Source organism: Cupressus sempervirens, chromosome 1 (genome assembly GCF_028749045.1).
Source record: "Cupressus sempervirens isolate cs-2001-9-10 chromosome 1, ASM2874904v1, whole genome shotgun sequence".
NCBI lineage: Eukaryota > Viridiplantae > Streptophyta > Pinopsida > Cupressales > Cupressaceae > Cupressus > Cupressus sempervirens.
The window spans coordinates 162,229,017-162,247,789 of NC_143118.1; positions in this window are offsets into that span (position 1 = coordinate 162,229,017).

Sequence of the window (18,773 nt, forward strand, 5' to 3'; positions counted from 1 at the left end):
TAGGATGCCTAGGGACATATTATAATCATTTCTATGGTTTGAAAAGGGTCATAGTATAACCTATGACCACTTTCGACACATTTTATTACAACATTTGTTTCTAGGGGTCCTAGGACCCCTAGGGATATATTATAATTATTTATATGGATCGAAAGGAGTCATATGATAAACTTATGACCCCTTTTGACATGTTTCATGACAACATATGTCCCTAGGGATCCCAGAACTCTTAGGAATATATTATAATAATTTATATGGGTCCAAAGGGGTCATAGGATAACCTACGACCCCTTTCAACACATTTCATTACAACATATGTTTCTAGGGGTCCTAGGGGGACATATTATAATCATTTATATGGGTTGAAAGGGGTCATAAGAAAACCTATGACCCCTTTCGACACATTTCATTACAACATATGTCTCTAGGGGTCCTAGGACCCCTATGGACATACTATAATCATTTATATAGGTCAAAAGAGGTCATAAGATAACCTATGACCCCTTTCGACACATTTCATGACAACCTATGTCTCTAGGGGTCCTAGGACCCTAGGAAAATATTATAATCATTTATATGGGTCGAAAGGGGCAACACATCTCATGACAATATATGTCTCTGAGGGTCTCAAGATACCTAGGGACATATTAAAATCATTTATATGGGTCAAAAGGGGTCATAGAATAACCTATAACCTCTTTTGATACATTTCATTACAACATATGTCTCTAGGGGTCCCAAGACCCCTTGGGACATAATATAATCTTTTATATGGGTTTAAAGGGGTCATAGGATAACCTATGACCCCATTCGACACATTTCATTACAACATATGTCTTTAGGGGTCGTAGGATCTCTAGGGACATATTATTATCATTTATATAGATTGAAATGGGCCATAGGATGTCCTATGACACCTTTCGACACATTTCATTACAACATATGTCTCTAAGACCCCTTGGAACATATTATAATTGTTTATATGGGTCGAAAGGGGTCATAGGATACCTTATGACCCTTTTCAACATATTTCATTACAACATACATCTCTAGAGGGTCCTAGGACCCATAGGGACATATTATAATTATTTATATTGGTCAAAAGGAGTTATGAGATAACCTTATGACCCCTTTTGACATGTTTCATTACAACATATGTCCCGAGGGGTCCAAAGACTCCTAGGAACATATTATAATCATTTATATGGATTGAAAGGGGTCATGGGATAACCTATGACCCCTTTCGACACATTTCATTACAACATATTTTTCTATGGGTCCCAGGACTCTTGGGGACATATTATAATCATTTATATGGGTTGAAAGGGGTCATAGGAAAATCTATGACCCCTTTTGACATATTTCATTACATCATATGTCTCTAAGGGTCCTAGGACCCTAGGAACATATTGTAATCATTTGTATGGGTCGAGGTACATCTCATGACAACATATGTCTCTAGGGATCCTAGGATCCCTATGGACATATTATAATCATTTATATTGGTCAAAAGGGGTCATAGGTTATTTTGACACATTTAATTATAACATATGTCTGTAGGGGTCTTTGGACCCCTAGGGACATATTATAATCGTTTATATGGATTGAAAGGGGTCATAGGATAACCTATGAACTCTTTTGACATGTTTCATTACAACATATGTCTCTAAGGCTCCCAAGACCCCTAGGAACATATTATAACTATTTATATGAGACAAAAGGGGTAATAGGTTATCTTCAACACATTTCATTACAATATATGTCTTTAGGGGTCCTAGGACCCCTAGTAACATATTATAATCATTTATATGGGTCAAAAGGGATCACAAGATCACCTATGATCTCTTTCGACATATTTCATTATAATATATGTCTCTAGGCATCCTAGGACCCCCAAGGATATATTATAATCATTTATATGGGTTGAAAGGGCTCATGGGATAACCTATGACCCTTTTCGACACATTTCATGACAACATATGTCTCTAAGTGTCCTATGACTCCTAGGGACATATTATACTCATTTATATGGGTCAAAATGGGTAGGACGACATTACATTATGTGTTTGAATGGGTCAAATGGGATTATAAAGTTCCCTATGACCTTTTCTAACTCATTAAATAAGAAAAAACATTCCTAGGGGTCCTAGGAATATATATTATGTGTACGAATGAGTTGAAAGGGGTAATATATTATCTTATGACTCCTAATCACACTTAGTCATTGAATGGGTTAAAAAGGGTCATAGGAGATTCTAAGGCCATTTTGAGTCATTAGATCACACTATTTATGTGGTTAGGGGTCCTAGGAACCATAAGCATACATATTGTGAGTGAATGGGTTAAAGAGTGTCAAAAGGTACCCTATGATCGCTTTTGTTCCTTTGGAACCATTATATGTATCGTTTGTTAGAGTACATAATTAATAATTTATTAATTATTTATTCTATTACTTAAGCTTACTTAGGTTAATGCATATAGTTAATAGTTTTAGTGATGAGTTGTTGACAACAGGGGAGTTTGTCCCTTCTAGCATTTTCCACCTTTTTATGAAAGTGTGCTTAGTTGTCAACTTTATCTTCTACCACCTTCCAGCTTGTTCTGCAAGCTTCCTTGAGGCCTTTATAAGCGGTCTCTCTCTCATTGTAAAATCATTCATTCACATAGCAATTTCATTTTTCTATTGTGAAATATTTTCTCTTGCATTGTTGCTTCAAGCTCTTGCTCCTTCGGTTTCTCTTTAGCAAGCTATTTGCATGCAAGTGATCTTGGTGCACTGCAGAGTTGGATTTTATCAACTTCTACATGGTTAAGAGACCTAAAGCCTTTAAAAAACATATTAAGTATCCTAAAAATGGGTCATACTATTATAAAAGAATTTTAAAAGAGAATTTTTTTTTTTTAAAATGGGTATCCAATTTGAGAATGGGTATCTGATTTGGGAACGGATACCTGATTTGGGAACGAGTACTTAATTGGGCTTGGTTTTACTTTGGATGCCAACCCTCCATGGTCAATGCCAAAAATGTCCCAAAAATGTGTTTTTGGTGTATTTTTATGTATTTCTAACTTCGACGATGTAGCTAACGACCTTTTTTTCATCCAAATTTGATAAAATGAAAAGGGTTTCTTGAGAAGGTTCTCAACTTTCCATCGATATAATGTCTTTCAAATTACAAGTTAAGTAAGTAATTATTACTTATTTTCTAATGGAGTTAGCTACAAAGTGTTGATTGAAATACTGATTGAAAAATAACTATAACTAGTGTAAGAAAAAAAAAATGAATTTTTTTGAACTAGCTAAGGTGGTCAGACACAAGAGTTTTTTAATTCTAAAAACAATATAGTAGAAAATTCATAACTAATTATTTGTTTGGGATAAAAATTCCCAAAAATATGTACCACATTCAGGCATGATTCTACTTTTTATATCTATGATTATATTAAAAAATATTATCATTTGATTTTGATTAAGGTGGTCAAACATACACCTACCTTTTATTTTTGCCCTAAATTTTTTGTAGAACTACATTAAAATCAAAAATTTTGACCAATCAAATATTATTTTCTCCAAAGAAGACATAGTAGTTTAGAAACTAGATTCAATTTCCTACAAGCTATTTTCTTACAACTTTTTGACATAAAGTCCAGAACCACTTTAAAATTATGTGTCAAGTTGACATAACCCTGATTTGTCGATTGTTCACTACCACTTAAGGCCATAGTTTGGTTGACTATGATCCTGCACATACCCTCCTATTAGATATATTTTGTTTAGACTACTTCTAGTTGGGTTGGGTATCCTCGTGTTGATAATTTACTTTTCCAATGTAACATTTTTTTCCAGAGATAATAAGTACACAAGCACTATTACAAAGTCTATCTTAATCACTAATGACCATTGTTACTCTACCCCTTTGGTAGTAGAGCATGCCCCCCACTACCACTGCCTCTCTACTTTCTCTACAAATTGGTGCAATCATTATTACAAATTCAATCTAGACTCTAAACTTATTAAACTATCCTTCAACCTTAAATACCCTTCAAAATAAGGACCAGAACCCAATTTATTTTTCTTTATTTAAAATTCTCGCCAAAATACTCCTGAGTTGCTCCACTAAAAAGAGCACTAATTTATTATTAAAGAGCACTAATTTATTATTTACATCAGCTGCAGCAACTTTGCACAAGTAATTCCACTTCCATATACACTACCTTATGTTTGGGTGATTAAACCACTTTCTTGGAAAGAGCTGCAAATTACATTTTTTTACTGATAGATATTTTATTTCATAGTGCATTCTGATCTTTGTGTAGCCATTCTTAGCATGAAAAAAAGTATTTAGATGAACAATTTTTGAAAAATGATACGAAATATTACTACATTAGATAAGAGATCTGTTATCAATTTTTTTCCTTTCAAAAATTAATTCTATGATATTCACAGCTCTTTCACAAAAAATGGATAGGCAATATGAAACAAAACCTTAACAAGGGACGCAAGCATCAAAGTTCCTGCCTACATTACAATGATTTTTAGGGTAAGATATGGTATAATTAGAATGTGGTTAAGTCATAGTGAATCTCTTACTCCTAAGTTGTGGAACTAATATAATTATGCTAAGAGAGACATGTTGGTCATATTGATAAATTATTCTATGGCAATAAATTGATCTACAAGGGCATATTATTGTGTATATGATGTTAGAGCATAATGATATATTGGCAAAGAAAAATCATAAAAGCAAGACATGTGTTAAGGGTAGAATATACATTTTCATGTAGAAGGAGAAAAATATATTATTACCTTGGAAAAAAAGAATATGAGGAGCTGGATAATAATAATAATATCTAGTTGGGCATTAGAAAGCTTGCATTCTATTAATGATGTATCTATTCCCATTAATCATCTTTTAATAAGGAATGTCAGTGCTAGATCTTTGTTTGCATACATGTCAAGACTATAAATTTCACCTTGGTGTACAATGGGAGCACGAAAGAGAGATTTAAAAAAAAATCTTTTTCATATGCATTTATGTAGTAGATAAGATATATGTTTAATAATATGTGCCAGAATGAGAGCTCTACAACAGGGTGTGTAGGATACATTTTTGCTTCCACTGTCCACATACCCGAGGCACTTAAGTTGATTGGAGAAATGCCTAATAGATGAGGATTAATGGAATGCGATGGTTGTAAGATGTGGATGTGCATCAAACAATCTATGTGCTAATAAGAGGTTAATTGTAGGGTTGTTTGCATTTGTAGGTGTTATGAGGTGCAGGAGGTAGACTTTTAGTGTGATTGATTAACAAATATATTTCAAACTAGCACCCATTTTGGTGTAGGCAGGGAAGAAAAGAGCTTGCAAAATTGGCATTTAAAGCATCAATTGCATTTTATTGAAAGTTCCTCCAGCACCAACCCATGGCACAACCTCATCTATAGTAATGTTGTAGCACCTATGTAAAAGACTATACGTTGCCTCCTTTAAATTCAATGTGTTTGCCCCCTTTGAATTCACTCCCATGAGATTTCTCATATGATGCATTTTAAATAGTAAGTGGTTTTCTACTTGAGGGTCCCTTATCATGTGTTTTTTATATGACTTTGTTCAATTCTTGTCATAACCATGCACAAATTAGTGGCCATTGGTATCAAAAGAACAAGAAAAAAAGTACACGTTTTTATCTGAACATTTATTTTTTAATTATGGTTAATAATGAGTTAGCAGATTATGTTCTACTTTCCTTGAAATGGCAGGGGTGGATTGATTGTTAATGGTATTCTACCGCTAAGTATCCGTCCATGTCTACTCTGTATGATGGGACAATTGTGACTTTGGTCTTGTGAACAAAACTTTCCTATTTCCTTTCTTATATGGATATCTTTAATGGCATTTCTATCATGCCCATTACCATGGAGCTAGTTAAGAAACCTTCTCAAAAAAATTTGTAGCCAACACACAAAAAGATTTTGGTCAGCTTTTCACATTGTACCATCTAAATGTTAGAAGTAATAGAGTTATGAGAGGGGGGGGGCAGTGGGTGGGAGGGGGTAGGGTTGAATCGAAACTCACTAATATTTCTTAACCAATTACAAATTTCAACTTTAAAGTTTCATAAACTGAATGCATTCAAACCTTACTTAAATAATAATCATTCATCATCCACGAAAAAAAACATGAACTCATAGAAGATAGAGACAGGCATTTTTGCTAAGTGGGAAACCCTCAAAATTCCTTATGGATTCATCATAGGGAGAAAAATGACTCCATGACCCTGTAACTTTATTGAGCTTCAACTCCTTACAATCAGTCGCAACAACTGCTCGGGTTTTTTTAACCCTCTATATCTTTTTCTTTTCATTTACAACTTTACATACACATATAACTGTAAATTCTACACTTATACATGTAGGTAAATTCAAGATACAACTTTTAGAATACAACTTTCACAAATTATTCAATGTATTTGTGTCTTTTTTCCTTTATTGAATTACACATTCAGATTTTACAATGATCTCTTTAAATAGAGATGAGATTCAAATGGAATCAGTTATGCAAACACACTAAACCAATAAGGGTCGTTCAAAAATGCCCTTATGATATATTGTTTTTAAAACAAATTGTTATCAGTTATGCATCAAAATTCTTCATGCCTTTTGAAATACCAGCCTTATAAACAACAAACTATGCCAATAAGATTTCAAACTTTTCAAAAATAGTGCTATTAGGGTTTGTAAGAAACCCCCAAAATTTTCCATTGAAACCCTTTTTAAAAATTCCATTTAGGGTTCAAACTAGAGAACCTCATTATTTTAAAATTTTCATTTCAAACTTGATACCATTAGGGTTTGAACTTCTATATTTTGAACAAGAAGACAAATGAAGAAAACTTTGCCTTTTAAATATAGACTGAAAAACATTCAAAAACCCTTATCCTTTTTTCATTCCCCTTTTTGAAACTAACAATAAAAAAATTTCAAACTTTTATTCACCTTATTCTTCTTTTCAAAAAGAATTTTGAACAAGCCGAAACAATCATACCTATTTCTTTTTCTTTTCCCTCCATTTTCTTTGTTTTCAATGAAACCCTTTATCACAATTTTGAAGAACCTCCTTTATTCTCCAAAAAAACTTCTTGTATTTTGCCTCAGCCATTCATGCATGCATAGGAGAGATCAAAAAATGATTATTTATACAAAGAAAAATTGAGCCGAGTTTTAACAACATATGATACATTACCCAACAAACAATACTCCATTTCAAAACAGTTCTTTCCAAAACATTTTGTTAGAATCTGAAAAGATTAATAACCCAGAAAACTAGTGCAAAGAGTAAATATCTAAACTATGAATGCAAATGATACAAAATCAAAATAGCATCATAGAGTTAGTCTCCAAGAGAGTAATGCAAATGCTGGAAGCAAAATAGCATTAGGAGGATGCAAAAACAAGAGATGCAAATACAAGCCAGGTAGCATGCTTATATAGGCTAGGAAGAGGGAGGAGGTGTCAACACCAACCAATGAGGAGCAACCATCTATCGGACTAAAGATAGCAAAGTATCTTCCCAAGATAGCTAATGGATGCTCACATGTAGGAAGGTGACACCTCACAACCATTCACCTAATAAGACATGCTTTATTAACCTAAGCGAGATTATTAAAAAGTGTAGGAAAAACCTAGCAAAAAAGGAAAAATAAAAAACTACACTAACACCCCCCCGTAAGCGAAGCTTAGGTGGATGTAGAAATGGGTCCCGGCAAGTCAAGCCTGATGAGGTACCCATGTACATAAGATTTCTCAAAAGAGAGAGAGAAAAGAAACCCCCCCACAAAAAAGTCAGGACTCCGAGTGAGAGGAAGAGGCCCCCCCAAAAGATGAAGCATCCCGCACCCCCAGTAAAGCTCGCAAATCAAGGAACTTGCTCTCAGTGAAGGGTTTGGTGAAGATATCAGCAACTTGCTCGGAAGTCGGACAATAGCGAAGGTCAATGACATGACCATGGATGAGCTCCCGGATGTAGTGCATGTGGACCTCTATGTGTTTGGTCCGTTGATGATGAACTGGATTCCGTGAGATCTGAATGGCACTCTGGTTGTCACAAAATATGACTGATGGCCGTCTGATCTGGATACCAAACTCAGTGAGAAGATGTTGAATCCAAATGGCCTCAGTGGCAGCATTTACAGCCCCCCGATACTCAGCCTCAGTAGAAGACAAAGCAATAGCAGACTGCTTTTTACTTGACCAACAAACAGGACCTGACCCAAGTGAGAAGCTATACCCTGAAGTAGACTTGCGATCCTCAGAATCACCTGCCCAATCTGAATCTGTGTAGCCCACCAAATCAAGCTCAATACCTGCTGCATAGTGAATCCCACAACTATGAGAACCCTGAATGTAGTGAAGGATCCGCTTGGCTGCTTTCCAGTGTAACTCATGGGGCTCCTGCATGAATCGAGAGACCATACCTACAGCATAGGAGATGTCAGGTCTCGTATGAGTCAGATAAATGAGACTCCCAACAAGTTGGCGGTACAAAGTGCCATCAACAAGTCGAGAAGAACATTGAGCCTCAAGTTTGACTCCAGAAAGGAAGGGAGTCGGAGCAGGCTTACAGTCAGCCATATGAAACCTCGAGAGTAAATCTAGAGCATACTTGGATTGTGTGATGGTGATCCCAGAAGGAGACTGAAGGATCTCAATCCCGAGAAAGTAATGCAACAAGCCCAAGTCAGTCATCAAAAAATTGTCCTGAAGGGCCACTTTGACAGCCTTAATGGTGGGTGAAGAACTTCCTGTGATCAGCAAGTCATCAACATACAAAACCAAAAATAGAAGTGAATCACCCTGTTGCAAAATGTACACATTAGGATCAGAATGGCACCGAGTGAACCCAACTGATAGAAGGAAGGAGTCCATCTTGGCATACCAGGCCCGAGGAGCCTGTTTGAGGCCATAGAGAGACTTTCGAAGATGACACACAAGTGAAGAATCCTGAAGGAAGCCCTGTGGCTGCTTCATGTAGATCTCCTCATGAAGGTCACCATGAAGAAAAGCACTCTTCACATCCATCTGATGTACTTCCCAACGATTAGCTGCAGCAATGGCAAGAACAATTCGAATGGAATTCATTCGGGCAACTGGCGCAAAAGTCTCAGAGTAGTCAATCCCCGGAACCTGGGAGAATCCTTTGGCAACCAAGCGAGCCTTGTGTTTGTCAACTGACCCATCTGCTGCAAATTTTGTTCGATAGATCCACTTACATCGAACAAGTTTTCTTCCTTTAGGAAGAGGGACAAGATCCCAAGTGTGGTTCCTCATCAAGGAACTATACTCTTCCTGCATAGCTGTATCCCACTCAGAAATACCAGAAGCCTCATGAAAGGACTGTGGATCTGAGGCAGTAGCAATGAAGACATGTGGAGCATCCTGGAATTGTGAACGAGTTCGCCTGGTGTCTGATGGATCCCCAACCCAATCACCTGCAGACTGCAAGGTCTGTCTAGCCCAAAGTGGGCAAGAAGATGGAGAATCTGGAGGGGAATCATTAACCTCTGAATGATGACTAGGAGAGGAAGGAGGCGAGTTATCTGAATCACTTTCTGCATCAAAAGTAGAGGTAGAAGACTGTTCAGGTGAATCTGACTCATCAGAAGATCTGTCATGTATTCCAAGTGACTCTAATGTCAAGGTAGAAGTTGGAGGAGTGATAGAAAGTGAGCTTGAAGATCCCTCCTCAAACTAAACACTCCTCTCAATGAATAACTCATGTGTAGTAGGGTGGAGCAACCGATAACCCTTTACACCATCAGGATAACCTACAAATATGCAAGGTCTGCTTTGCGGATCCAAGGCCTTACGTTTCTCTGTAGGAATGTGGGCCCATGCAGGGGAGCCAAAAACTCGAAAGTGCTTAACTGATGGTTTTCGACCGCTCCAAGCTTCAAAAGGAGTAACTCCCTTCAAGGCTCGGTGAGGAACACGGTTCTGGATATAACAAGCACAATTAATGGCTTCTGCCCAATACTGTGGTGCAAGAGATCTAGAGTGAATCATACAGTGTGCCATTTCCTTCAAGGATCTATTCTTCCGTTCTGCAACACCATTTTGCTGAGGATTGTATGGAACTGAATGTTGTAAATCAATCCCCTCTGAAGTGAAAAATCTTTCAAACCGATGGTTGACATACTCACCACCATTGTCTGTGCGCAAAATCTTGATGGCTTTCCCAGATTGCTTTTCTACAAAATTTTTGAAGTCTTGAAAATGGTCAAATACCTCTGACTTCTGTTTGAGAAAGTACACCCATGTATATCGAGAAAGGTCATCAATGAATGTGAGGACATATCGGGCCCTGCTGAAAGAAGGATGTTGAAATGGACCAGCCAAATCACTGTGAACTAACTCTAGTATCTGTGAAGCTCTCCATGCCTTACTTTTGTCAAACTTTTCCTTAGGATGCTTACCAAGAATGCAACCTTGGCAAACACCTCCTGAGAATTGAACCGAAGGCAACCCTGTGACCATGCTCTGCTGGTTGAGCTGATGCAAATAGCGGAAGTTAAGATGGCCAAACCGCTCATGCCATAATTTACTCACATCATTAGAGTGAGTGAGCAAAACAGATGAAGGAGGATCAGGAACAAAGTGAGAAAACAGATAGAGCCGTGACTGATGATCTGCTCTCCCAACTGCAACTACAGAATCACTATGCAACTCACGTATCTCCACTGAATCAGGAGTGAACTCAACCCGCTTGCCTAAACCTGTGTGAGTGATTTGGTATATTGATAGGAGATTAGTTGATAATGAGGGTACACAAAGAACATCATGGAATGTGCCATCCCCCACATCAACAGACCCTCTCCCACACACCTCAATAGGAGTGTCATCACCCATCAAAATAGAAGGCATAGTACATGGCTCTAAGGATGCAAGTTCTTCCTTAGATGAAGCCATGTGGTGTGAAGCACCCGAATCAAGAACCCAAGTGGATGGTGAGGAAGCAACTGCAACAAGAGCTTTGCCCTTTCCTTTCCCCTTGTTGTTTTCTTTTGCCTTGTTAGACTCTTCATTAGAACTTTGTTTGATAGACTCAGGAACACTAATATTATTCTTCTCAAGAATGTATGTCAAGTGATCAATTTGTTTCTTCAAACATTTATGTTCATCATGACCGGGTCTTTTACAATAGGCACATTTAACCTTTTCTTTCTTAGGCTTATCGCCCTTGGAGGATGAGGTATCAATAGTTGCTTTTGAAGCAATTGGTATCTGATCCTTTTTTTCCTCACTATTATTTTGTTTCTCATCCTTACTATTGTTGTTACTACTTTGTCCTTTTTGTTCTTTTGTGCCTTGGTTGGTTGCTAAGGCATGTGACTTAGAGGACTTAAGAGTGCCCATCTGGATTAGCTTGTCCTGTTCTCGAGTAAGATTGACAACAAAATCATCTAGAGATGGCATGGTGAATTGAGTACCAAGTGCACCCTTAGTAGCATAGAAGGTAGAGACAAACACAGAATATTCTGAACTTAGCTTAGAGAGAATACTGAGAATCAGTTGTTCATCTTTCTTTTCAATTCCACATTGTTTTAACTGCAGCCTTAGTGATTTCAATTTGGTGAAGAAATCTTGGATTGTGTTGAAATTGCCTGGACTCAAACTAATTAATTCATTTTCCAACATATGACCCCTCATTGAATCTTGTGTGCCAAATAATGTTTCTAGCTTTGTCCATACTTCATTTGGTGTATCCAAAGACTCAATGTGAAATAGCAAGTCAGGAGGAACAGACAAACACAATGTTCCATATGCCTCATCACATTTGTTAAACCACTTAGGCTTGTCTTCATCTTTAGCAGGTTCAGTTTCAAGTCCCATAGTTATCCTATTTAATCCAGCTTTCCTTAAGTGAATTATCATGCGTGATTTCCACTCAAAGTAATTGTATGGAGTTAGGATGGGCATATTTGTTTGATCCATGATGAAGGAATGCAAAGAAATGCTAAAAGGAAGAGAATCCAGCCACGACAATGCCCCCCCCTTTTTACTCAATCAAAGAACCCCCCCCAAAGAAATATGATTTGGCACTTTATTTTAGTGCATTTACAATTACCACTAGAAAGAGATGTTTAGTGGTCTTGATTTCAATGCATTACAAACCCTCATGAAGAGCATATGCTAAAAGTGAAACTTGGGCACAATAATCAAGGAAAAAAATAGCACCACTGCGATCTACTCAAAAAATCATGCACTTTCAAAAAAAGAATCGCCTCGATACGAGGTCGTATGAGAAAGTTATGATCCTCCGAAGTTTCCAAAACGAGAACTGTGCACAGTCACGGCTGAGAATCTGCAATTTCTGAAGAATTCATGCATGAAAATCAAAAACTAACTCCATTAGTGGATAGAGCACAAAAAAATAGCCAAGTTCATAACAAGAATCATCAAAATCGGAGTCCGTATGAGCAAGAACGAGACATTTGAAAACTGCATTCAGATCTGCGGCTGCCAACGGAGAGGGGTATGGCTGTAGCTTTGCATGCTCGATTCTGAAAAATATACAACTTTCATGCAAAATCTAAAAGATACCCAGATGGTTTTTCAGGGCTGCGAACAAAACCCAGAAAGCGTTTTTCTTGCTGATGAACAGAAGATGTTGCTGTAGTGTAAATCAGACGCTTTTAACAGTAAAAAACGGCTCCAAAAATCAGAAAACGACCCCAGCAACCAAAATATGACATGCAAATGCTGGATCAGCTTCTTAAGTCCATCAATGGCATGCTGGAACCTGCAAAACTGATTGAAAACTCCAAATATGCAAGTTGGTTATCAAATTTGAGATTGAAACCCCAGAGAAAAACTGTTTTTGTCAAAACTTTTCTGATTCTCAGGATCATCCAAAGATGCAAGAGAACAACATACTTTGTTTTTCAAAAAACTATAATAAAGTTTATTTGCCCTCCCCGAATCTCTCAAATAAGGAAACTAAAATCTACTCTTGCACATAGAAAAGCTCTGATACCATGTTAGAATCTGAAAAGATTAATAACCCAGAAAACTAGTGCAAAGAGTAAATATCTAAACTATGAATGCAAATGATACAAAATCAAAATAGCATCATAGAGTTAGTCTCCAAGAGAGTAATGCAAATGCTGGAAGCAAAATAGCATTAGGAGGATGCAAAAACAAGAGATGCAAATACAAGCCAGGTAGCATGCTTATATAGGCTAGGAAGAGGGAGGAGGTGTCAACACCAACCAATGAGGAGCAACCATCTATCGGACTAAAGATAGCAAAGTATCTTCTCAAGATAGCTAATGGATGCTCACATGTAGGAAGGTGACACCTCACAACCATTCACCTAATAAGACATGCTTTATTAACCTAAGCGAGATTATTAAAAAGTGTAGGAAAAACATAGCAAAAAAGGAAAAATAAAAAACTACACTAACACATTTTTCATGTAATAATCCCAAATTTGCAGAGGTAGTACAAGTTTTACCTTCGTAGGACAAAGAATAGTCCATATTCACAACAAGAGAGAAATCCTTTCAACATCTTTTATATAGAGTAACAAAAAAAATTCTTTCCAAGTCACTTTCACAGTAACCCACATTTTCAAAGCAAAAACAAATTTAGCTGCACAAGACAAAAAAAACCTTTTCATATTCATAGAGATCCTTCAAAAATCTTTCACAGATAACAAGATCTTCTCATATCCTTTACGCAGAGAGGTAAAGAAGAAAATTCAAAAATGACTTTCGTAGAGAATAGTAATCCATCAAATGCCCACAATCAAAACTCTATTTTAATTTCCTTTCAAGTTAGCCATAGAAACCTTACACTTGGCATGAAATACAAACTTTTATTAATTGCCATGTACTATTCATGTTCAAACTTTTAAAGTCTTCATTATTATGTGCTAGTACCTTTGTCTTGCCACTTTTTAAACTTATTTTTATTATGTCTTTGCCACATATTTGTGCTACGTAACATATTCTTGCCAACTTTAGATGTTGTCTTGTTTTTCAAAAACTTTGCCATTGTTAAAAGACAATTTTCCACCTTTGTGATATCAAAAAAAAATTCATCTTCGAAAGCATGGTCAACAATCTCTCCCATTTTTTGAGGCAAAAATTTTCACCATCTCATATATACAAGAGGAAACAAAAATAAAATTGAATTCAGATTTCTTCTCCTACATACAAGATAATGAACAAATATGCAAGTAGATCACTATCATTGAACAAAGAATGTTGATCACACAAATGCTAAACCACAAAAATTGAAACTGAATACTACTACATGTGAATGTTGACTATCAAACACAACTTTGATATCTCCCCCAAAAAATTTGCATCAAAAAATTTGACCATCTGCTTTTCATAGAAAATTTTTTCTATGAATAGGAGTAGAAGCCTAACACAGAATATTTGTTTGCAAAGATCTTATATCAGCATTGATTAAGAGAAAACTTCCAATTGAGTTCTTAACTATTCAAAGGATTCCCTAGGTAGAGCCTTAGTGAAAATGTATGCTACCTATCCTTAAGTGGGCACATAGATCAACTTGAATTCATTATTGAGAACTTTATCATGCAAAAAGTGAAGTTTAAAAGCCACATGTTTTGTGTGTGGGTGCATTATTGGATTTTTGCTCAATTGAATAGCACTCATATTGTCACACATGATAGAAACAAGTTTTGAAACCTGAATACCTAAATTAGACAATTGATAATCCATCCAAATCAGCTGAGTACAATAGGCTATAGCAGTGACATATTTAGATTTACAGGTAGACAATGTAACACAATCTTGTTTTTTGCTATGCCAGGCAACTAAGCAATCACCAAGGAAGAAAGCCACACCACTAGTACTCTTATTATCATTAGATCCAACCCAATCTGCATCAGTATAACCAAAAAGTGTAAAGTCATTACTATGAGGGTACCATAAACCAAAATCAAGTGTACCTTGAATGTACTTTAATATTTGATTCACTACATTAGATGAGATTGTTTTAGATCAAACTAAAATCTTGAAACCATACACACTGCTTGCATTGTGTCAGGTCTAGATGTTGTAAGATATAACAAACTTCTAATCATGGATCTATATACAATTTGATTTATAGAAGCTGAGTCATCATTTTTTAATAGTTTGCAGCCTATCTCCATAGGAGTACTTACTGGTTTACAGTCATCCATCTTAAACTTCCTCAACATTTATTTTCATATTTTTTGATCTAGGTGAATCCAGAAGGTCAAAAATTCAATAGTCTTATAATCTCTCAAATTTATCATCATTGCAAAGAGTTCAGAGAATGGAACCCGATGCAACTTGAACGGGTGAAAAAGGAGCTTGTATGCAGTAGTTACGCTTGGTCAAATTTCTAGTCAACAGGCAGACCAAAGGGCTAGATAAGGGGAAAAATTAGACCATCTTAAAAGTGGTCAACAATGGATTTCAAAATGAAGAGCACAATGAAAGCTTTCCAGCAGCATTCATTTCATCAAAAACGGAGATCAAATGTGAAAGTTATGATGGTTTGAAGTTTAAGTAAAGTGTAGATTCTGATGATGTCACCATGACATCATAAAATCTTAAAGAGAGGGAAAAAATTCAAATTCAAATTAAAATGATTATTTAATTCGAATTAAAGGAATTAGTTGATGGGAGTTGAACTCTCAACCATTGCCCTCATAAAGTAAGGCCAACCAATGGGATATTTATATTATATTTGATGTTGGAGGAAGAATTGTTATATAGCCACAACAAATAGTGCCCATTATTTAGAATGAGGGCTTTTGTTATCTTTTTATAACTTTTAACCCCAAAAATTAGTAAACGCCAAAATAATAAAAAGGCTAAAAGGGTTAAATGAAAATGTAATTTGTTATGAGTGAGTTAAGGGGGTTATTTTGTTATTTCAAATTGGGCTATGTAATTATGGAGATGGTTATATGGTTTTAAGCCATTTTTGGATAAAATCATGTATAAAATGGGGTGTAGTCCTTTTGTAAAGGCATTCTTCAATTAGAGCTTGGAAGGAAAATTTGCTTTTGGGAGAAGTTTTGTAATTCTTGAGCAAGTTTGTAGGTGAGAGATTATTGTAAGCACGACGTTATTATCTTCAAGTGCAAAAGAGAGAGACTGTAAAGGCTGAAGCTTGGATGTTGTAAAAAGGCATGTTTGCCTGGCGACATTAATAAAGTGGTCCCCAAATTGAGAAGCGAACCCAAAGATGTAGTCCTAACTGGATGAACTTTGTTATCAAATCGTTTGCATCTCTTCCATCTCTTTCTTATTTCTCTCATTTTTTTTAGTTATGTTCTTTATTTTATGTTACTAAACACATTCTTAATTTTAAGTGTTTAAAGCATAAATCTTCTTGTAATTTCAACAGTTGAAGATACATAACCACGCATTTACTGCAAGGATCGAAAAAGTATATTTTATTGTTAGAATTAAGTCATAATCTTATAAGTCCTAAATCAGATCATTTTCTTTGAGAAAGAAAAAGACCATGTCCAAGCTGTGAGACTTGCAAACCAAAAAAAAATGTGAGCATACCCCATAGAGACATTTCAAACTCAGATTCCATAATGTTTGAAAAATGTTTTGCTGATTATCATTAGTAGACCCAAAAACAATATCATCCACATAAATTTCTACTACCAAAATGTTATCATTTATGACTTTGATATACAAAGTGCTACCTGCTTTTCCACGAGAAAATTCATTTGCAATTAAATGTTTATCCAACCTAGAATACCAAGCTCTAGGAGCTTTTTTTAAACCATATAATGCATTTTTGAGTCAGCAAACATAATTAGGTTTGTCAGAAGATTCAAAACCTTCTAGCTATTCCTTATAGACTTCCTCCTCAAGATACCCTTTCAAGAATGTGGTTTTAACATCCATTTGGTAAACAATAAACTTTTTATAATTGGCATATGCAAGGAAGATTCTAATTGATTCCATCCTTGCAACTAGTGCAAATGTTTCACCAAAATCAATTCCTTCCTGTTGAGCATATCCTTTGCATACAAATCTAGCTTTATTCCTTATTACTTTGTCATCTTCATTCAATTTGTTACGAAACACCCATTTTCCACCTATGACATTTTTGTCATTAGATCTAGGAACAAGTTCCTAGGTCTTGTTTTTCTCAATTTGGTTTATTTCTTCCTGCATAGCATTTTGCCAACAAGAGTCTAATAAGACTTCAGTAATAGTTTTGGGTTTGAAATCTGATATCAAATAGAAATGTTCAGCAATATTTGCTTGTTCATCTATTTTAGCCTTTCTTCTAGTCAAGATCCCTTTTTCTACATCTCCAATAACTTGAGACTCAGGATGTCTCTTGGCAATCATCCTAGATGAAGTTTTTATTTTTGAACCAGTATTTGTTACTTTGGGACTTGAACAATTTTCTTGTTTAGTTTCATCAGCAGTTTCAGACTCAACATTTTCAAGATTTTCATCATGCAAAGTTTCTAATTTTTTGAATGATGATTCTTTAGGATCCTCTTTATTATTGTAGCATACAAAATTTTCATCAAATACAACTATTGGATACAATTGTTCAATTGTGTGTTGTCTTTGATGTTACACAAATGTCATATTAGTTATCAAACAAAGTCTACCAAGCTCAGTTTCTCATCAAAGCAAAAGATAGAGTCTACTGAGCTTAGATGGTAAGCAAAGTGAATTACAAAGTTCGTCAAGCATTTCGAGAAGTTCCACTCTGAAGACAGTTTCTACCAAGCTCACTCAAGTGTCAAAGGCTTCTATGGCAAAAATCAGTTTCTACCGAGCTCACAAGTTCAGTAAAGGAAAGTTAGTGTTTACCAAGTTCACTCGATCTCCAAAGGATTTTGCAGAGTTCACAACGTTTACCAAGTAGGGTCGACCAATCAAGGATTTCATTGTTTTGGAAAATAAATTTTAATTGTTTCATGTAATATTTGTAGTCGACTGATGTAATGATTATTGGTAATTGTAACTTGTAAATGAGCTGACTTGACAATTTGTAAGATATAAATAAAAGGTCAAGTTGTGAATTCTAAAGAATGGATGGATGAATGAGCGAGCATGCAAATGATTTGATTGTGTGAAGATGAAGTATGAGCGAATTTTTAAGAAGGATCAGATATCCTTGAGGAGGAGTAAAGTTGTATTTAATCAAAGAGGATCTAGTGAAGCAAAATAGAGATCTGTAACAGCAAAGTTCAATTGCATCTCATTCAGGTCACTTATTGTTACTTTCTCACCATTGTAGTAGTAATTCTTAAATCTCTTAACAGAGGTTGTTTAAAAGCCATTTTGTAAATCCTCTAACAAGGTGGATAGTTCTATTGAATTGTTCTAAAAGTCCTCTAGCAAGGCCACTCCTAGCAGGATGATTAAATCCTCTAACAAGGTCACACCTCATAGTGTGTTTTGTAACCTTTAATATGGTTGGCTCCTAACAAGGCTCACTTCAAACGAGTGAAAATTGGTAGCTAGTTACTTGGTGGTATTTCCCATATTGGGTTTCATGTTAAATATGGTGTCTCTTGTGTTGATGTTATTTCTTTTATGCATGCATATTAAATCTTTGTGAATGCTTAATAAGTTAACACACATCTACCGAGTTACAACATTTTTTGTGTGGCTACCGAGTGACAATAGTAACTAAGTTTTAAGACATCTAAGGGATATGTGGATTTGTTTTTGTGGTAACTAATTCACCCCCCAACCCCCTTCTCAGTTACT